Source organism: Corvus brachyrhynchos, unplaced genomic scaffold (genome assembly GCF_000691975.1).
Source record: "Corvus brachyrhynchos isolate BGI_N302 unplaced genomic scaffold, ASM69197v1 scaffold45, whole genome shotgun sequence".
Classification (NCBI taxonomy): domain Eukaryota; kingdom Metazoa; phylum Chordata; class Aves; order Passeriformes; family Corvidae; genus Corvus; species Corvus brachyrhynchos.
The window spans coordinates 2,441,342-2,457,961 of NW_008238361.1; the positions used below are offsets into that span (position 1 = coordinate 2,441,342).

A 16,620-nucleotide genomic window follows, 5' to 3' on the forward strand; every position below is an offset into this window, starting at 1 on the left:
TCCATGGGCAGGAACACCTTCCACTATCCCAGGTTGTTCCATGCCCCTCCAGCCTGGCCTCGGACACTTCCAGGGATGGGGCAGCCAGATATTCTCTGGAATATCTGAAGGAGGACATCTTCAACTTCCAGAAAGACCTAGGAATTCCAGGGAGATGTCAGCAGGCACAGCACTCTCAGCATGTCCCTCAGACTTTGTTCTGTCCTCAGTAAACATTCTCTGTGAATTTGCAGCCTTAAATCTGCCGTGTAAATGTGTCTTCAACTTGAGAAGTTCTGGAATATCAGGAATTAGAGGTGGGGTTCATCTTCTGCCCGTGTTTGGCCTGTGCTAATTAAGCCATGTGACTCTGTCGGGAAGAGCAAAAAAAGAAAAATGCCCCCAAACCATCTTTTGAAAAGTCTCCCTTAAATCTATCTCCAAAGTGGGTTTTGTTGTCATAGTTTTGGCAGTCAAGGGAGGCTCCTCAAGAGAACAAGAACTTGTTTTCTCTGGAAAATATGCTTTTCTTTCTTTTTCCCTCCTCTATTTGCACGAGTGTTGTTATGTTTTCATTCCCATCTGGAAGGTACAATCTCACTCCAAAATCTCTTCAAAGCTGTATGAAACAGCACCAAAGGAGGTGATAATGAACACATTCAACATCTGGTGGTGATTAACAAGGGGGTCCCAAGATCCTGCTTCCTCACGTGTAGGAATTTGTGTCGGCAAATCCATTGCATGTCAATGTCTGCCCAGCCTGAATCCTTCAGGATTTCTCCAGCTTTCAAAGGAATGTTTTAGGTTGGGTTGGGAGTGTCATGTCCATGTTTCTGTACTTAGGGCGGCACCTTGGAGACCCCCAACACCAATATTTTGCTCCATTGGGATGCTGCTGTTGGATGTTAGGGCTCACTAATTGGGTGAGGTGTCATGTTGGATTGTGACACAACATTCCTCGTGTCATGTTGAGAATGAAAAATCATTAATTAGACAAGATGAATTTTAAAACTATATGCTAATGTAGATGATAAATGGCATAACTGCTCAGTCTGGAGCTTCTATGGATTTTGCTTTTCAGGAATATGGTGGCAGCTCACAGATACTTGCTCAAATTCCTGCAACCTGGATTTCATCTGCCAGGCCCTGATTCTTCTCTTCATAAATCCTTGGTGAGTTTGCATTTGTGATTTGGCTTGAGTTTAACTTTACCGTGCTGTAACTGCAGCATAAATTTATCGTGAAGGTTATCGGAAAATCCGATTTGGAAAATCTCAGGGAAAGACAACAGCTTGAATGAGGAATGGAAAAATCACAGAGCTAAATAGGCACCCAAATAGTCTGTCTAACAACTATCAACGTGATAAGTTTGGATTAGGGTCTAATTTACAGCTTCTATATATTGTAACTTTTCCCGTGGAACACCAAGTCGATGTCAATGATTTGACATTGCTTTCAAAAAGTACAATTACAGTATATTCCACAGAAGAGTTACGTTTCACAGGAGCCCTTTGTTAGACTTGGCAATAAGTTTGACACAGCTTGGTTCAGAGCTGAGTATTTAACATTTTTTCCCCCAAAACATCGTTCTATAAGATGCTCAGAAGACAAAAAGCACATCTATCAGAACAGTATTTAATGGTATTTATTTGTGTTCCTGTGCCTGCCTGTATTTTATGTGGAGAGATTGGGAAGTAGGAAAAGTTTTCCAGGTCGAGGCTGGAATACGCGCCAGACCTGAAGAGGTGCATCTCTGATAGGTGTGTGATAACTCAAGAAACACCACAAATACCCTAAAAACAGAACTGTGAAGAAGAGCGTGGTGTTGAAAGGGAATTAAAATGCGTATTTTTGTGAACGTCTGCGTCGTGTGAGAACAGATCCCTTCAGATCTGGCCTCTTTGTGGGGAGTGCTGTGAGAAGGGCTCTTTGTTCAGCCTTTGCCTGGTGTCTTCTCAAATATCCCTGTGGCTTTTCAGGCTGGGTTTGTGTCTTGGTATGAACCCCGGGGCTATGGATGGTTCTTGCTTTCACCTCATCCCATGCCAGCACAATTCCTTCCTGAAACCAGGGCTGGGAAAAGCAAAGACTGAAACAGAAAGCAAGATAGATAATTTATGTAAAACCCTGTATTATAGGGGGTCTTTCTGCTGTGTTCATCACCCCAAATATGCTTTTTGGGGGACAACCACAGGGAAATTTTCACATTCTATGTGTAAATGAAGGGTGGGGCCATGAAGTGCCTTATCCTGACCATGGCAAAATAAGGGTCCTGTTTAAAAAAAACCCCACTTAAATATGGAAGTAAGGCCTCCTATGGAGAGTTGAAATAGATTAAACAGGTAACTCCTGGTAGTTCTTAGGGAAAACGTTACATCTTCAAATCCCCTGCATTAGCTGAAGGCTAAACCTGCTCAAACCCACCCCTGGTGTTAATTGTATTGGAAATACTCACATATCTTCTCCCAGCCGATGTTCTCAGGTAGTTTATGGATGAAAGGATTTGTGTAGTATTCCAAATTCTCCTGGCAGCACCTTTTTCCTCTCCAGTTTAATACTGGGACTAGAAGAATGATGAGAGCTGTATTTTAGTTCCTATATTCTGGTGGTGAAAAGCTCCTGTCCTGATTGTCAGGACATTCCCCACAGCTCTGGAGGATCCCTCTTGCCTGACACGGGACCGAACTGACACAAAAGGGGAAAAAAAAGTCACAAACACAGGAGTCTTCATGAAACATCATTCTAGGGCAGTTTTTGGGCATCTGAACACAAAACTTGGATGATGCTGAGTTCCAAGTTCAGCTGGGAGAGGGGATGTTGTGCAACATGGCAGCTGAGTTATCACATGTGGTCAGTCCTCTACTGTTCACTGCCCCACTTTTGGAATCCCCCAACCTTCCTGACAGCAGGCATTTCAGGAATTTTAGGATTACCTGGTCCTTTTGGATTCACTGCCCTAAAAGTGATACCATACTTTGACAGATGGTGTCAGCTTCGCCTCAGATCTAAGATGTTTGCAAGGAGATATTGGCTTGAAAACACAAATTTTGGGGACAAAACAGTGAAAACAAATAATAATAATCCCTGTTAATACTGCCTGCACTAATAAACTCTGCTTTATTTGCTGTTATTTCCAAGTTATTTCCCCACTCCCAAAGAGTTTCCAGCTCTTTGGGATTGGTGCCTGTCATTAGCTGGTTCTGAAGGACATTTGCTGGGATGCTTTAGGAGCAGAGATCCTGACCTTGCCATGATTTACTTTAGGAATTAGGTGATTCCTTCAAATTCCCTCAGTGGCGCTGCTTTGGTGTAAAGGTGCTAAAGCAGCAGCTTAATGAGGTAATTATAATTAATATTACACAGGGGTTTAGAGCCCTCAGGCAGGAGTCTCAGCACCATGGTCTAACTCTTGATTTAAGGGAACATCTTGAATGTATTATTTACATCAGATATTAGAGCTGCTGTGCCAGTGACTGTGAGCCAGGGGATTTATTAGCAACAGATTGACTTTTTATTTGGAAAAAATTCTGTGTAATGAGCGAAGCTACAAACTCAGGTTGGAAATAAATGAATGTTAGTATCAGATAAATGATAGATAAGTTCAGCCTGGCTCCCGAAGAGATCAGGGCAAATGCTCTGTTGGAGATTTAATGTTAATTCAGGGATTGTTTTAGGATATCATCTCCAGTCTCATTGGGCTTCTGGAATCTCATTGCAGAGGTCTCTTGGATTTTAAGATATTTCAGCTCTTCTTGTGTTTACTGAAATACACTTGGCTCTCTTCATGTTCAAGTAGCTTCCAAAGCTTTAACCCATTTTGTTCCTTGATGAAGGAAACCATTTGTGGCTGTGAGATGGGATGGGCACAGGGATCCTCAGGTGCAGCTCTCAGATCTAATGGGGATTATTGAGTCCAGCTGAAAAACCCTTAATGTTCTGCAGGTCGCCAAAACTCTCTCTGTGGAAGGAGACTCTGGTTTAATGTAGTTTTAAACATCCATTTTTTTATCTTGAATGTCTATGAAGTTCTATGGTTTTCCTGTTAATATTTGGTGCTATTCCTACTGATATTACGGACAGGTTTTGAGGTAAGTCTGAGCAAGTTTTTCTCAATGAGTCCTGGCAGGAGGTTATGGCAAGGTGGGGGTTTGGCCTCTTCTCCCAGGCAACCAGTGATAGGACAAAGGGAAATATTTTCACCAGGGGAGGCTTGGGTTGGATATTAGGAAAAAATTCTTTACTGAAAGAGGGATCAGGCATTGGAATGGGCTGCTTGGGGAAGTGGTGGAGTCACCATCCCTGGAAGCCTTCAAAAGCTGGGTAGATGTGGCACTTGGTGGGTGATGTGGTTTAGTGGGAGTGGGGGTGTTCAGCCAAAGGTTGGAGTTGGTGATCTTGGAGGTCTTTTCCAACCTTAATGACTCTCTGCTGTGATATTCAAATGGATCAACAAGTGGAATAACTGAAGGAAATATGGGAAAAGCCTGAGTGTGGCAATGCTGAATCCTATTTGGGAAGGTGCCCTTATGTCTGCCACAAATGCTGCAAGAGCACCTCATAAATTCTGGATCTGGGGCTTGTGTGATAACTCTCCTCTGGATTAAGATTTCCAAAAATACAAGGGACTGATTCCCCTGAAATGTTGGCACTTTGGGTGCTCTCTCTCTCCCTCCCATGAAGAGACATCTGCGGTTTTCCCTGGCGGTGTGAGGAGAGCGGAATGAGGCCTTGTTGCAACATTTTGCTGGTGTTGCTGGTTTGCCCCAAAAGTGAAAAATTCATGGCTCCAGGTGACATTAGTGTGCAAAAAAGAACAATCTGGGCTGTGGCTGCAGCTTTCCTGACCCAGGAACTCGCCTGCTTGGCTCATGTTCCTGAAAGCTGATGTCCCAAAGCCAGCAGAAAAACCCCGTCCATAAGCACCTGCTGCTCCCACTCCAGGGCTCTGCTAGAGGAGGACTTCCTCCTGCAGGTGAGACACAATTTCCACAGTAAGGATATTTTCTATAAGTGCTGCAGGTGAACTGAGTGGAAAAACAGAGTTTTGCTGATGCTGCTGTTCTTTGCTGTGGTTTTGCTGCTGAGGCCAGAAATTCCTTGATCCGTAAACGTGGGTGGGTTTTTGGGACTCCAAAGCAGCTTAATTCCATCAAGGAGAAGGCAACTTGTGCATTGTCTTTGTTCTGTGCCCTGCTCCTCCATGCACCATATAGATCTGTAAATTTGGGGATGAATACACCACTCTCTGTGGTGGGACGTAACATCAGGCAGTCTTGGTAAAGATTTTGATAAATAACTCCTGTAAGTACGGTCCAGGTCAAAGCAATTCTCCTCCTGCTTCTGCTTAGCTCTTTAATTTATTATTATTTTTTAAGAATTCATTTCTTGCCAGCACATGGGGGAGTGCTGCCCACCGAGCTGCAGCTAAGCAGGATTGATGGTTTGCTTCCTACCCACCCCAGTTTAATTAGGCCGTTACTATTTCCTTCCCCTCATTACACCACCCCTGCTCACCGGCACAGCACTGGAAACAAATTATTAGCAAAGCACAGAGGAATACAAGCTGCTAATTTGTTTTGGTCTCTGCTGGAAAATTGCAGTTGTACATATTGCTTTCTGAAGTATTTTATGGGGCCTGACACAGAGCTTGGTTATCTAACTGTTGCTTTTCAGAGGAGAAAGCTTTGGCTGTGTTATTAATTGTGGATAACTATATATATATAAATTATCCATTTCTCTTAGGACAGAGAAATGGTTCACATGGGCAGCTCAGGTGGATGCAGACCAGGAGGGCTCTTGCATTCCATGACTGCCCAGGTGTCCCTGCAGCCACGAGGGAAAACGGGAATTTTCAACAGAGATTAACCAGCACGTGTTGAATTCAGGGGCTGAGAACAGAAGTTGTGATTTTAGTGTGTGTCAGCTGGCTGAGTGAAACCCCAGGTCAGGGCAATGCAGCAATACAGAATTCTGGCAGTGTTTGGTTTGCCAGGAGGAAAAAAAATAAACACAAAAGCAGAAACAGGAAAAGAAATGAATTCTGTTTGTGCTTTTCTAGTTCTGGATTTAAGAGTAGCAAGTGGAACAAATTCACAGCTGTGTGATGGGTTCAGGGTACTGGAGTGGAAGGAGCCACAGTCACAGCAGGGTGGCAAAGGCAGGGAAACAGCCAAGAAGAGACCCTGGTAAAAGGCTTACACTACACTGAGATCCCAGTAATTGTCAGTCAATGGGAGTTACAGATCCTAACACCGTTTTGAACTTTTCTGCTTGAAAGTTGAAATTTTGTCATTAAATAGTGTGAAATATTCATAGTAGTGACCTGGATTTGCTTGGTTTATCCTCATTACAAATGCACACTTCATTCATTAACTGTGTGGGTTTTGGGATACTTTCTGGGGGAGGAAGAAAGTTTATTCTGAATTAACAGCACCACTCTCCTCCCTCAATTTTCTGTTTCTGTGCCATGAGGGTTTGTGGTGTTTATTGTTTTGTAAGGTTTGGGATTCCTTGAATTTGAGAAAAAATTTCAGACAGCAACATCCAACCTGGCCTTGAATATTTCCAGGGATGGGAAATCCACCACTTCTCTGGGCAACCTCTTCTGTTCAGTAGGAGATAATATTGATACTGGAATCTGGGTTGGAATAGGATTGTATTTCATGTTGAGCAAAAATCTGCTTTGGAAGATCATTTTTATAGCCTGACAGAATCAAACCTGTTGTGGAAGGTGGGCTGGGGGAAACTCAGTTTTTGAGCTAAAGAACCAAAGTTCTGGACCAGAGCGTGACCTCTTTTGAGTGAGAATTGACATCTTTATTTCTGGGCTCTCCTAATGAATCATGCAGGGAGAGCAGGACCTCAGATTCAGTTTGAGATTCTCCAGCTTGAGATAAGGAGTAAAAACAGTCCAGGAATTTACAGGAAGGGAGTGGATGATGTTTAAACATTTCTCCATCCTTCCTAGAGTGTGTGAAATGACAGCTGAGATTAAAGCAGGTCATCTCTGGTGAGTGATTTCACAATATCCCAGTTCCTGTGACCCTGTAAGATGGGGAAAGTCAGCTGCTGGCACGAGGCTGAGGAGAGAGGGTTTCGAAAGGGCTTTGTTTGCACAGCACACCCGAGCAAGGACGTTCTTTGAGAGCCTCCGAGCTCATGCTGTTTACCAAAAATCCCTTCTCTCCAGAAATGTGAGTCAGCCAAAATGTGGTTTGAAGCTCTTGGGCTGGATCCCTTCCTGGTTTGTGGAGGACAGAGGGGAGCCAGTCCCACAGGCTGCAGTATTTCATCCCTGAGTGGTTGCTGGAACACTGCTTCTTCCTGTGACTTCTGTCCCGGATCGTTCTGGGGGAGCCGATTCCGGAGGGTTGTGGCCACAGAGGGGACAGTGTGCACAGAAGAAATACAACCATTTCCTGCAGGGAAGAAACTCTTTCTGTGCTGTGACAAGTCAAATAGTAACAACAATGTTAAACAGACCAAATTTGTGTTTGCAGACCTTCCCACCTGTTTTTGTGTTAAAAAATTATAAGTAAGAAGTTTTCTGGTTCCCCCTTGCAGGTGGATGTGGGACTGAGCTGCTGCCAACACCACTGGGATTTTCTTTCTCTCAAATGTGGAACATCCAAAAATATTTCCCCTTTTGTAGGGGAACTTTTCGTCTTGGAGGGCTTAAGGGGAGTTATGTCAGCTGCTCTTGAGTTAATTAATAATTAATAATAATTAATTCTTCCCTGTGAGGCTGGTGAGGCCCTGACACAGGTTGCCCAGAAAAGCTGTGGCTGGAAGTGGCCAAGGCCAGGTTGGATGGAGCTTGGAGCAACCTGGGATCTTTGGGGTGGAAGGTGAACACATGGAAGGTGTCCCTGCCTATGGCAGGAGATTTGGAACGAGAGGATCTGCGAGGTCCCACCCAACACAACCCAACCCATCCGTGATTCTAATCCGTGTTTTTCATTACAGCACCTCAGCTGTGACCAGGGGACTCCAGGGACCCCAGTGCAACCTCTACCTCCCTTGTGAAAGCTCCTTTTCCCTGGAAATGCTTCAGGTACCTCCTTTATCCCATTAACTGCCTCAGCAACCAGGAAATTTCCAGAATCAGTCACAAATAAATGGGTTTTTTTGGGTTTTAGAGCAGCATCACCTTCCAGAAACTTTGTGAATAAACTCAGAAGTTGCTGTGTCTAGATCTGCAGTCATGGCAAACAATAGCATTAGGGGGAAAAAAAAGCAGAAAGGATACATTTTTCATTTTAAATTATACCCAGCTTTCTTAAAGCAAATTAAATTGCACTTAACCAAAGAATACAGATAACAATATTAAGCACAATAGAACATTTTAATTACTAAGAAAAACAAATGTCCGTGTCTGTAGCTGTAATTAGGGCGAGCTGTATTTGCTGTGCATTAGTGTGACTTGTATGTCTGAGATACAGTAATTGCCCCAATCCATCAGGTGCTTCAGCCTTGACATCTTGGGCATGGAGAGGCTACATGGGAAGGCAGGAATGGGGTGAGGCTGTTTGGTGGGGTGTCTGACCAGTGATGGGGCAGAGCTGTCGTTGGTTTTCACCACAGCCCAGTTCCAGCTGTGCTGCAGGAGCCGTGAGCTCCCTGGAAGCTCCGGGTGTTTGCCATGGGTGACACTCCATCTCTGGAGTCTGGCATCCTCCGCTGTGGGATCAGGGATGTGGGGCTCAGGAGACATCGTGGGGATGGGAGACAAAGCAGAGCTTTGCTGGAACTCTGTTCTCCTAGTCACAGGAAGGGGTTTGGGAAGGAGGAGACGAAGGAGAGGATGGATGAGAAAATGAAGGAGAGGAAGTGGCTTCAAGTTGCACCAGGAGAGGTTTAGGTTGGATATTAGGGAAAATTTCTTCATGGAAAGGGTTGTCCAGCACTGGCACAGCTGCCCAGGGCAGTGCTGGAGTCCTCATCCATGGAGGGTCTTAAAATCCATGTGGGTATGGCACTTGGGGGCATGGGCCAGTGGTGGCCTTGGCAGTGGGAATGGTTGGACTCAATCTTAAAGGTCTTTTCCAACCTTAATGATTTGGTGATTCCATGAAACAGGGATTTCAGGGTGCAGAAGGTGCAGAGGGAAACCTGCAGGGATGGATGGGAAGAGCCTAAGAAGGAAGAGGCCGCTCATATTTCCCAGATTTAGTCCTTGCTCTGTTCTCTCCTCTCGTTCAGGATGCCCAGTGACAGTAACACAATCCTCAGATATGGAAAGGGCTGGGAAGAGAAAAGAAACAATTTGTTCTCCATGTCCCTTGTGATAGAACATGAGTAATGACAGCAAAAAATCACAGCAGGGAAGAGTTGGTTAAAAATGAGGGAATGGTTTTTAATATTAAGGTAGTTAATTACTGGAATTAATTCCCTCTGGAGACTGTGAGAAGTTCTTCAGTGGAAGTCTCAGGGCAGCATGTGAGGAAACCTTCCTGAGAAGCACCATGGTGGAGCTTGTTCCATCCTTGGCTGAGGTGCATGGGAATGGGAATGGCTCCTGGTATCTTTGGCCACCTCATCCAGCCTGATTCCTGTGACTCCAGGGTGGACTAATCCCACTGTTTGGGAGATATGTGAAAGACAGAAACCCCACATGGGATTGCCTGGAATGTCTCTCTTGGTCATGCAGTGGAACTGGCAAAATGGGCTCATAAGTGACCTCTCAAAGGGAAACAAATCCAGGGAGGAAATGATTCCTGGAGGTGTAACCAGCTCCCAGTCTTTTCAAGGATTAAAATAGGTGTGATGACTAAAATAGGAATCCCAGAATCCCAGAGCAGTTTGGGTTGGAAAGGAACTCAAAGCTCACCCATTCCACCCCCTACCATAGGCAGGGACACCTTCCACTTGGTTGCTCCAAGCTCCATCCAACCTGGCCTGGATCAATTGTCTTGAATTCATTTCCAAGCAGAGATCTCCTCTGGCTGGAGTGGGCAGTGATGTTGTTTGTCCACAAACCCCACTAAAATGTAGGGAACGACCTCTTCTGACCCATAACTCTGCTCTAGTTTATGGCTGCAGGTGGGAAGAGAGAGGAAACATTTCTTACACTGCAGATCTGCTCCTCCTGCTGTGGCCTTTCAGTTACCAAAAAAGTGGGAGAGCTTTGTGAGGAAAACTGCTGGTTAATGGTTAATTCCCGGGTTTGAATGCACATTTCAGAGACGCCAGAGCTGATGTAGTCAAGCAATAAAATCCAGCTGGTGATTGCAGCAGTCCTGGTGTGGTGTCACAGTGCACAGGGTGAGGAATGAGTGACTTGACTGACTGGGGAGCTCTAAATCCACTGCTGGCTCTGAGGAGATGGACTTTGAATTAAAAAATCAGGAAAAAAAAGCAAGTAAAACAGGTAGAACTGTCAGTTTACTGAGTGTCAGTGGCAGAAATAGGATTTACTTGGCAGCCAGTGAGAAAACACTATTTATGCAGAAGTGCCAGTATAGGATTTGCATTGCAGGAACAATAAATTGTAGTTATTGTATAACCAAGTGATATATTTGATCACCTAATGCTGCAATATCTACCTCAGCAACGCTGTGCTTGAAGTTGTGTGTTGGATTTGAGGTACTTTCACATGTGAAGTTCCCGAATAAGGTTAAAATAACCATAAAATTTCAGAACTTTGTTACTCCAGAGGTGCTCTGTGCAACCCTTCAAACAAAACAAAAAAAAGTATTTTCGCTTTTCCTTTTGGGCCATTAAAAATGACAATTCTAGGGTCCCTGATAGTTTTAAAGAAAGAGAATCCAAGCAGATTTCATACCCACCAAATGCAAGATTGAGTGGTAAAAATAATCCTATTTTATGTGGAAAAAACATAAAGGGACTAAGGAAAAATCTTGCATGTGAGAGTGACTAAATAGTTCATAAAATCATGGAATTACAGAGTGGTTTGGGATGGAAGGGACCTTAAAGATCATGGGCAGAGGAGGGGGCTCAGCTCCCAGCAGGATTTGCTCCCTAAGCCTCCCTTCAGGACTGGAGAATGTTTCCTGGTTTTCCAGCTGGGTTAAGCATCATTCTCTGGTGTACATACCCTGATCTACTTTTATTTTCACCGATTCTCTGCTTTCATTTGGAAACTTCTTGATTTTCCTGAGCTCAAAGAGAGCTGGCAGCTGTCTTGGGACATCACCCTGAGCTGCGGAAATCTGGATGATTCATTTGCCTCCAAAGAGAGAGCTCAAACCTTGAAACCCTTTTCAGACTCAGTAAAAGACATGGATTAGGGGGATCTTGGTTTCCATCTCCCAGAGAGCTGCCAAATTCCCTTCTCCTCTCCTGTGGTTCTTATGCCACTCTTCAGCACTGTGCATTAAATAACGTGGCTGATGTTTGTCATGTCTGACTTGTCCTTTTGGGCCTCTCTGGAGGCACAAATATGTGCATTGTTTTGACTGGCTCTTTTAGGGCTTTTTAATCCAAATATATTTCCCTGTGATTGTTTGAGGTAGCAAGTAGTGTGGGGCAGTGTGGGATTTGGCCTGGAGAGCACTTTGCCTCCAGAGAGTGTTTATTCCATTCTGGGGTTAATTCCTAAGAAAAGTTCTTTTACAGAAGGACTCTGCTGTGTGAGGAACTCATGGCTGTAGTGGCCGGCGGTGGGGCCAGAGCAGGGAGGTGCTGGCAACCCTCTGGCTGCATTTGGTGGATTTTTATTCTGACTCTTTGTGGTCTGGTGCCATGGGAGAGCACCCTGGGGCACCATGGATTTTTCTGGGATGTGTCTTTTAGTTTGGCTTCATAAAATCCCAGCCTGGTTTGGGTTGGAAGGAACCTTAAAGATCATCCAGTCCCATGGCACCTGCCACTGTCCCAGGCTGCTCCAAGCCCCGTCCAACCTGGCCTTGGACACTTCCAGGGATCCAGGGGCAGCCACAGCTTCTCTGGGAATTCCATCCCAGCCCCTCCCCACCCTCCCAGCCAGGAGTTCCTTCCCAATATCCCATCCATCCCTGCCCTCTGGCACTGGGAAGCCATTCCCTGTGTCCTGTCCCTCCAGGCCTTGTCCCCAGTCCCTCTCCAGCTCTCCTGGAGCCCCTTTAGGCCCTGCAAGGGGCTCTGAGCTCTCCCTGGATCCTTCTCTTCTCCAGGTGAGCACCCCCAGCTCTCCCAGTGTTTCCCCATAGGAAAAGAAGCAGAATTCCATTCCCACAGTGTGAAGCAAAGCTCAGGAATCAGGAAAGCATCTTCAAAGCTCCTCTGCTCATCAGAACTAAAACCAGAGTGTAGCTGCACCCCCAAAAATGTTGTTGATCAGAGAAAAGAAACCTGTGAAAAATTAAAACTGCTCATCAGATGTGTAATCCCTGTACAAAAAGGTGTCACTAACACTGAGAATATTTTCCCAGGATTTTTTTTTGGCACTTCTACTCCTGCTATTTTATTACCCTGTTAATAAGGGCACCACTATCACCAGCACAAGAAGCACACCCAGCACCATGCAGACTTTATGTATCCCAGCTCTTGTTCCCTGGTTAATTTATGGCCCCTGACCTTTCTCTGCGGCTCTCACGAACCGTAGGATGACTTAATGTGCCTCCTGTGCAAATCATTTCTGTGAGTTCAGCATGTCTCTAATAATCAGCCCCTATAATTTGGTTTGCTCCATTCATTGATTGCCCCAAATATGATTTTGCAAGGCGAAGCTCCCCGAGTCATAACTACAAAAATGACAGGCAGTACTTTTTGTAATCTCCATATTTGACGCATGAAAGAAGGCTAAATTCCTGTTTGAATAAACAACATAATAAGGTTATTGAGAATAAGACCATTACTATATAAAATTATGTCTAAGTGGCAGATATAATTAACATTGGATTGTAATTACACTAATTACAAGTCACATTAAGATACTCCAGTAATGACAAAGTGAGCACCCTATAATTGAATGGAATAAGCAGGGAAACATGCTGCTCACACTAATTACCTAAATGAGCTAATATGTCTTCGGAGTGACAGTCATGCTCAGTGTTATTACACAGGCAAGACAATTTTGTAAGTTAAAAAAAAATCTAATTTCCTTCCTTCCTTCTCTTCAGGACCCATTTCAAATCATCAGCAGCTTCAGAATTTCTCTCTTGAGCCAAAAATAGAGAGATCCCACAGTTCAGGCCTTTGCTAATTTTCTTCGACAAAGGACAATTTTCAGGGTTATGCTGCGATTTTTGACGTGTTCCTGCTGCTTCCAAAGTAAAATTGGGTTTGTTCTGGGTTTCTTGGTGGGCTCCTTTGGCAAAGTTGATCCACTGTGATTTTTTTTTTTTTTTCACTTGTCTAAATTCGAAGCAAACAAAATAATGTAACTTAAGCTCAGCGTGCTCTACAACATAAAACGGACTTGTTCTGTTGGCTCCAGAGTAACAAATATGGCTCAGAACAGTCTGGCTCCAGTTGTGCCCTTGAGAGTGGTAAAATTTGAATTATTCAAGGCAATTAGTGGAAGCGTTGCAGTGGAACTCAAATTTCAGCTCAAAGCTTCTAAGAATAAAAACTAATATAAGAATAGGAATTCTCCATATTGTGGAAAAAATGCACATTACTTTTCCTTTAAACACCTCCAGCTGTCTGGGGCTGGGAGCTGGGAGGAAAAACAACCTAACAGACAATTTAACAATCAAAAATAGTTCGCTAAGAATTAACAAACATGAGCCAATGCACTTCATCAGATTGTCTGGGCTTCAAGCTTATCTGAATGATGGATGATAATTATTTTTGCTTTATGGGTGGTTTGATTCTCAAGGACCTGGAGCACGAATGATTCCCATTCTTTTGGTGATAGCCAAAAATCCCAAGCATATGGTTCCCGAGCCATAGTTCTGCCTGTTGTTGTTTATTTTTATCCCGGGGCGTAGGAGGTTCACTCGCGGAGCACTTCGGTGCCAGCACTTTGATGAACTCTTTTCCTGTCACCAGGAACGCCGTGGCTTTTTGGGAAGCATCTGAGAGAGGATGAGGAGGCAGCTGAGTGGGAGGGTGTCCTCAAATGTAAAGAGACGTCAAAGCTGCTTATGAAAAATGCGATGTTGGGGTGTCTGGAAGGCACATCCTCCCCTACTGGGAGCAGAGATGGGGAGGAAAAAAAGGAGATGGAGCCTTGGAAGCTTAGGTCAGGGGAAAAAAAAGGAGCTGGCAAGGAAATTGGGTGATCTGTGGTTTAAAAAAAGATGGATTCGTGGTTTTGAGCATAAGAAGTAAAGGAGATTTGCTGGGAGCCTGTCCTTGGAAGAGCTGAAGGAATCCCAAGGTAGGGAAGAGGAGGGAGGAAATCTGGAAGAGACAGGAAAGGAAAGTCAGAGAGAGGTGGTAAAGCAGCACCAGAGAACTCTGAAAAAAAGGAGGGAGAAGGGGATAAAACAAGGAAAAAATGGAGATAGAAAGAGAAAAAAAAATTAGAAAAAAGGATCACAAAAGAGAAAGGGCAATGGGAAGCATCAATGGGAGCATCAGATGTTTTTAAGACAACAGAGGCCAAGTACAAGTTTGTACTATGAGGGGAAAGGAGAGGAGAGCAAAATGTTAAGGGAGTGTGCAAGGAAGACAGAAAAGAGGGATCACGAGGAGAATTAGAAGTAGGGCTCAAACAGGACACAGCCACTGAAGGAATAGGAGTGTGTGAGGAGAAAAAGTAAAAACCTCTCTTAGTCTTGGCTTTAGAGAGACTGCACAGAATTAGTTCAACTTCAGACAACTGCTCTGGACAGTGAAAGTTTGATTTGGCTCACAGAGAGTCACTGGTTCCAACCATCCTTTGCTATCCTTGCAGGTTTTAAAAGGAAATAAAGGATTAAATTCTAGATCTGCCCAAAATCTTTCATCTGGACTCCACCTTGGTCCTGTGTTGCCTTGTTCCTCCTCACGTAGATCCAAGCAGGGACTTGGTGAGTTATAAAAACATCTAAATCCTTCCTTGGGAGAGATGGAAATGTCAAATTTGACATGGCATTAGCAATACCCTTATCTAGGATGACACAAGAAAAAAGAAATAAATTGATATCTGAATTTATCCCAGCAGCTGTGTTGGTTCATTAATGTGTATCCTGATGTAGGTGCATGTTTTGCAACTGTCTAGAAAAGTCATTGCTCATATTAACAAATAAATGAAAAATTGTTGCTAAAATGAAAAAGTATGTTTAAAAAAAAAGACCTTCAGTAACCAAATTTTTTTTTGATTGAAAGCATTTATCCAGAAAAAGTTACCTGAGAATCCGAATTCCAGAGAAAATTGTGATTTAAATTCAGAAAACCATCAAATGAATAATTTTAACAGATTCTCAGCTCTTCTTAAACAGATGACTGTGTGTTTGCAACTGAATGTTTGATAAATGAAAAGAGACAAAATGTTCTACTTTTCAGCACATTTTTACCCACAGCTGGTGCACAGACTGAGACTCAGTGTATGTTGCTTTAGCCGTGATTTTTCAACTTGAGGTTTACTATATTTAGCTCCACATATATTTAGAATTGATGGAAGTCAATTTGTTAACTTTGGGAAATGGTGCTGAGCTGGACTTTGGGCCAGCTGAAAAATATCAGGAGTGCTCCTTAATTCCATGATGCTGGGAATTGCCAGCTCCAGGGATCCCATCCCAACACTGTGAGAAGTTTTCACGTATTTGCACCAGAAATGTGCCTGTTTATTATGATCGTACATATTTGAGGAATATTGTACACATCTGGGAAAAATAAGGATACCTGGGGAATTGCTGAAGCATTTTTAACAATAGTTAACGTGTGAGAAAGTGTTGAAATTGGCTGAAAGCTCGGGTATCTATTTTCCTAAATGGCTGTTTGCCTAAGGGGTGTGGTAACAAAAGGCCATTCCTATTCCCAGTCGTGGTCAGGAGGTGTGACTGTGCTCACACACCTGCTGAAACATTCCATGAGGAATTCCCAACACGCTTCAGTCCACGTGGATGCTTTTGCACATTCCCTGTCGAGCTGAACATACCCTTAACTTCTACAGCAATGATTTTTCACCACATTCTGCTGAGGACTTTGTGGCTGGGCAGAAGTTTTTCAATAAAATGGGACAAAATTGAAATGTTCCAAAAATGAGTAAAGTTTCAAAAAACAAATGGAATTTTGTGCTCTGGTTTAGCTGACATGGTGATAATCCAGTTCAAGGTTGGGCATAATGATCTTGGAGACCTTTCCCAAACTTAATGATTGTAAGATTTCTGTGTAGTGCTTGTGTTCTGGTTCTGATATTGATATTGGTAACTTCTCTCAGTTTGCTAAATGCTGTTCAAGTTCTAGCTTAGGAAAATGTTATGATAAAGCTGTTGAATAAAAATGCAGTTTGAGTGATTATAAAATAACCAGCTCAAGGCTCTGCCCATGCTAATCGAACCACCAAAGTTAATTTAGTTGTTATTCAGAATAGCACTCCAGAGAAATAACGATCAGGAAAAAAGGAGTGATTTATTCCAATTGGATTTTATCTGCACAAGGCTGCTGCAGAGAGGGGAGGAAATTGCAGGCTTGGTAGCACAGCAAAGGTTGGAACACCGCTCTGGGTTGTATCAGCATTTGCTGCAGGTTCCTGCCTTTCTCTTCCCAGGGAACAGGGACAGGACAAGAGGAAACAGCCTCAAGAGGCACCAGGGGAGGTTCAAGTTG

General features: G+C 43.7%; 1 long non-coding RNA gene across 1 annotated transcript; it reads left to right on the forward strand.

Annotated features, from left to right (window-relative positions):
* Nucleotides 1-1,065: 1,065 nt before the first annotated feature.
* Nucleotides 1,066-14,910, forward strand: LOC108447090. The gene is made up of 3 exons (XR_001862485.1): nt 1,066-1,151; nt 7,945-8,032; nt 14,765-14,910. It is a non-coding gene; the product is annotated as an uncharacterized LOC108447090 (long non-coding RNA).
* The last annotated feature ends 1,710 nt before the right edge of the window (nt 14,911-16,620 follow it).